Raw genomic sequence first — 6,000 nt, 5'->3', positions numbered from 1 at the left:
GTCATTTCAATTGAATTGAAATGAACAGCTACGTACAAGATCAAATTAGATTATAGAACATGAAATAGTAATCAGGCATTGACTATTCATATGTGATAATTGCATTTGTCGTTCGAGTTTTACTTTAAAACTCTTTTATTATACTTTGTTACATCCAAACGGGTTGTAGAGACAACGTTGAACCCCGTTAAAGTGAACCCGGATTAACATAATATTAGCCCATAGTCGCTTGTATGAGGTGACGTCTCGAAGTGACTAGAGTGTGATGCGATTGATGGCAAGTTCAAGTGCCATAGAGTCATGTGAGATGACTAGTCGATCACATAGGCAGACTGTTAGGAACACTTTGTCGGGCCTTATGACCGCTTATAGAGTTACGGCAATTTATATAGCCCGGTCGTGGCGAGAGTCGCTATAGTATTCTAATGGGTCGATTCTTTTGACTAAAGACTGTTCGCCTAAGATGGCACAATTTCAGATTAACTTTGATTTGTGTTACTACGACCTTCGTAAATGGGGTCAAATGGGCATATTTTGGGTTATGATGGTTGTGGCTAGTCAAAGGGAATAAGTGCAATAGGAATTGTCCACCCCCTTGTCAGGGTTAAAACAATATCTCAGGGCCACTCGAGGGGTAATGAACTGGAAATGCGTGGCCACGCTCGGAAGGTATCTATGATAGATAAATCCGGTCAATCAGTTATTCTCCAGATCGAGGAAACCACTCTCGATATGATCACTTGCAAGTACGAACCGAAAGACACCTTGCATTGAGTGGGAGATAGTAATAGGACAAGAGAATTGGTGACGCACACTTGTCGAGGACAAGTGGGAGATTGTTGGGAAATGTGTCCTCAACAATAGTGCGATCACATGATTTAAATATCATTATTAAATATCATTTTAAGAATATATGTGGGATGTAATATTTTACTATCAACTGGTCCACACATATCGGTAATGATTGGTGACTAGAGTTTGACATTACGTAGTGCGACGGTGGTGATCAGTTGATCCCCTTAGGTCATACCTATAGGGAAATACTCTTAATTGATTATTTAATTAATCGTATACCGATACGAGTTAATTAAATTGCTTAAAATTGACGGATGATTTTGTGAGTATAATTTACGTATCTTATTGTAATATGATTAAATGAGACACGGTCTAAGTAATCGAATTATTTTATTACTTAGATGAAATTATTGTTTACAGAAACAATTAAAACGGAATGAATGAATTATTATAAATACAGAATGTTGTAGTTTATAATTCGGAAACACTTTTGGTACAAGTAATTACGAATTACTTGTCGATTTTGTAAATGACATATTTTATGAGTATGTTGATTTTTAATATGTTAAAAATACATTACATTGTGACATGTCATGTAACATGTTACATGTGACAAAATTGACAAATAACAAAAATAAAATGGACCTCCCATTTTATTGATACATACCGAAATATGGAGGGAGTTAGTGGAAATTGTGTTAATTGTTTAAGTATAAACACAATGATGAAAGCTAACAAGTAGCCATGCAAACCTAAGCTTTTGAGAAGAGCAAAAATAAAAGGTATTGGGCAACCTACCCAAGCCATATTTTTCGCCCAGAAAGAAAAGAAAGAGGAGAGGTTCATTTCATTATTCATTCATTCTTTTCATCTTATTTTCTAGTGTAAGAAAATCTACAAAAACTCTCTACAATTTATGATAATTCTAGAGAAATAAACTCACAAAAATTACTCCCTCTTGACCGAGATATTCAAGAGAAAAACACAATTTATTTTGTGTCAATTTTATAGTAAAACTAATATTATTACTAGATCTAAATAATGTTGGTTGTTATGAGTTTTCCTTGGGTATATGTCTTTGAGAGATATTCTACCTTTGAATCTTGTTCATCCATAAGGAAAGCTCAAGAACTAAGTAAGGTAGGTGACCTTACTAGTGCCCAAATATCCGAAACATGCAATGTAAGGAACCGATTTCTTCTCTTAACTATTGATGTTTGCATGCATAAGATCCACCATTTAATTTTATGACAAATTAAAATAAAACATATATGAATATGTTATATAATGAGATCTACTTTTCCTTCAGATTCATCTCATACCTGCTCAATAACTGCTCACCATCCCCGAAAGGATCACCACAGTTTTTAAAACAATTAAACGGGGTCAGTTACTGATTACACAATATAAGATAAAGCAATATCAACAATACAACAATCACCCAACTCCGTCACATTACCAATCACCTGACTATCCTGAAGGTCTAGTCCTGTCAGATTACGGCCGCAACAAGTAATCCTCACCGCCAGTGGGGGACCGCAGCCGTTCCCACCTAAGCCCCGCTCATCAATACCGAGCGAAAACCCAAGTTCCTTAATGTGCACATCTCCTTTGTGTCGGATTCCACAAAGGGTGAATCAGGGGCGTGAAGCCACTCGCGCAAGTGACTCCACTCAGCCGAGGACGCACCTCGCGAACCACAGACAAACACAAACAACCAACTATACACCAACAATCGCCAATTACCAATTCCAATACGATAAAGATCAACAATAGTAAACAACCAACAACAATCAACCAAACATCTAATAAAATGTAACCAATAACTGAGTAGAGAAACCCTACCTGAAAATGCAGTCACTAATATTGTCACAACAGTGAACCAGAAACGTTCCTCTACGCAACCACCTCCTATCAATCATACAATCACCATCAACTACCAAAATACTCCCAAAACCCCCAAATTACCCAATTAGGGTTTCAACCAAAACCAACTAAACAATACAAAAACGGTAATAGGATCCTAACCACAACACGACGGTCTCAACGGTGTAAAGGACTTTGGATTCCGACGACACAAGCCTTGGGATTTGATAGCATTGCGAAAGAGAGAAGCAACGTAACTTGTTTTAATCTTTGTGAAAGTTAAAGTAGGGTAAAAGTGAAAAGAAACTGACGGATTATGTTTTTATATCATTCTCACGTTGCTATCAAAAACCGGCAAAATAACCCGTAAAACCAACTTACTCGATCGAGTAAGTGACTTACTCGATCGAGTGCCCCCTACTCGATCGAGTGCCCCCATCAGACAGAACACTGTTTTGTACGCAAAACTCACTTACTCGATAGAATACCCAACAGCTCATAAATCCGTAATATTACAGTCTTCCCTCCTTAAAAATGAACTTCGTCCCCGAAGTTTAAACCCAACCTATAAAACATGAACTCCTAACACTAACTCCACCAACTATGCATAGCTTCACAACATAGCTCACGATATCGTATCAACTACATTATAGCCTCCCGACACTAACTCCATACACTACTGAATGCCATCCACAAATGCCACACAAGGCTCCGTCTCACTAACATATTATTTACTAGCAAATCTAATATCAAGACAATCCACCCAGCGAGATCAACCACCAAACGGAATGTTATATTCTACCGCCCTTAAAATGAACTTCGTCCTCGAAGTTTACTCATAAACATAAACATCGTCGCCCAAACTGTTAACACTATCGAAGTTTACTCACCCTCCTAAAGATCATACTACTACAAGCACGGCCATGACCTTTAATAAAATCAACCACAACACAAATCCATCCTTTATGCTACACCAATACTAAAACTTCCAATTATACCGCAACATGTACAACCATCAAACTCTCTTTGTCGCATCCTACTCCTCTTAAGATAAATGTTACGTCCTCGTAACCCCCTAATACTAGATCCTTTGCTATACTTCCCATAATCCTCATCACCACTGTAATCCCCTATAAAATCTAGTGCAAAACAGTGGCGGAAACACTGTCGAATGGGATTAAATACACAAAGATAAAAGTTCTAACTGTTATAAATTGAGAATGTATAAAATTCTCAAGGATAAAATTAAATGGTTAAGTCTAAACAAATCCCACTTTTATAAAAAGGGCGAAAATAAAATTCCTCAAAAGTGTTAAAACTAAAAACCATAAAAGAAAGCAGAAAAACAGTAGGATCTCGCAAACTACTCGCTAGCTCACAAAATCCCAAAGTTAATACCTGTCATGTTATAAAGATAACAGCCACAATCAGTGGGGAGTAACTCGACGTTCTCTCAGCCATATCACATGATATAAATGTTACAGATGCAAATAATATATCAAAGTAAATTGAAATGTTATAAAACATAAGTAACAAAATATGATTACAAAATCACGTTAAAACCAACGTGCTGCATGCTTAAAAGCAAAATATTCAAAAGATAGAATGGAAATAATTTAGTTCAGGCTAGATATCTACTTTAGCTATACTTTTGACACCGCAGCATCTTTATTAGTTTCGGGAACCCAGTGTCACGCTAAGATGACCAACTCCAAGCTCACTAACTAGACAACAAACTATAATAGGACACGACTTACCATGCAGTGCGAAGTCCTAGTCTAAGTACATGTACATGACTCTACGACGATATGTACCGCCCGCAGGATACCCAACCATATAGCTGTTTTAGTAAAACCGTATGCCTTAGTTTATTATTCTTTGCCTTTACTTTCATTACTCCAAACTTAAAAATATCCCAAGTGATATAGTATATTATTCAAATGGTTCGTAAGTGAACTACACTTTTATTTTCTTCGAATTAGAAAACTTCAACTTAAAACCAAAAGTATAAAATTTATTTAAGGACTTTAAATAAATTAAGTTACTGAAATTAAACTTTAAAGACCATCCTTTGACTTAAGGTACTTTAGTAAAGACTTATTACTTAGGATTTAATGAGACGGAGTTCTACACTAGTTTGTAAAACTAAACAGCAATATTGTAAAATTCATACTTAATTAAAAAAAAATCGAAATGACGCAAAGCCAATTTTCATGGTTTCCTGTAGCTTTTGGCTACAACTTTCATTTTTTAACAAACTTTAAATTAGGAAAGTATCAGGGGTCTAAAAATTCATTTCTAAAAACTGTCAGAAAACGTCACCCATAATGTTTCAGTTCATAAATCCACTTTTAGAAAATATTTTAAGGCAATGCATAATTTTAAACATAATTAAACATGATAAATCTTCATTGAGAAAAAGATTAGCTACTGTATCAAAAGCAAAATATCTTTTAAAAATGAATCTTTGAGAGAAGTCGGAAACGCGTTTTACAGGCGAGTTGTTCACAAATAATTTATTCTGACCAAACCGTAAGTCTAAATATTATGAAATTGTTTATGCAGACTCCAAACTTTAAAATAACAGGAGTTTATTCTTTACACTTTTGCAAATTCGAAATAGAAACAGGTGATATGATTTTTACAAACAGACGAACATATTTGACAGATTTAACAACGGTTTTCATCAAACTTGTAAAATACACCATAAATCGAAAATAATGATTGAAGACCTACAAATTTATAAACAACCTAATACTCCATGTCTCTGCCATATACTAAAATATTGTAAATTTAAAATTTTATTTAGTATTTTTAACATAATTAAACCGAACAGAATCGCTATAATCGCAGAAACTGCGTCAATACTTTAAATTACGAAATAAATACTAAAACTCCAAAATAATTACCACGAAAATTCATGGTATTTTAAAATCTATCATTGAACCCAGAAAAATAATTTAAACCTTCTAGAAATTACAAAAACGAATTTATACCATCTTTATATCATATTAAACGGTTTAAACATAAAACTTGCAAATCAACCAAATAAATTCCTATTGACAAAATAAAATTTATACATAGTCAAAATAATTTATAAACATTAAGGGATCAGAAATTATATGGTTCAAAAATCATATTAATGAATAAATCTTTATAAACCACAAAAATGCAATAATACATACAACTACAACAATTAAATCGATGTAATACCGAGTAACGTCGTACTTACCTTGTTACGAATCCGAATCCACATATGCTAGCCTTCAATATCTCCTTTACAAACCCTTAGAAAAGGATGAACGGATGACGAGGAAAGGTCGATCGAAATAAAGAAGC

Source organism: Silene latifolia, chromosome X (assembly GCF_048544455.1).
Source record: "Silene latifolia isolate original U9 population chromosome X, ASM4854445v1, whole genome shotgun sequence".
Lineage (NCBI taxonomy): Eukaryota > Viridiplantae > Streptophyta > Magnoliopsida > Caryophyllales > Caryophyllaceae > Silene > Silene latifolia.
This window is presented reverse-complemented; position numbering follows the sequence as displayed.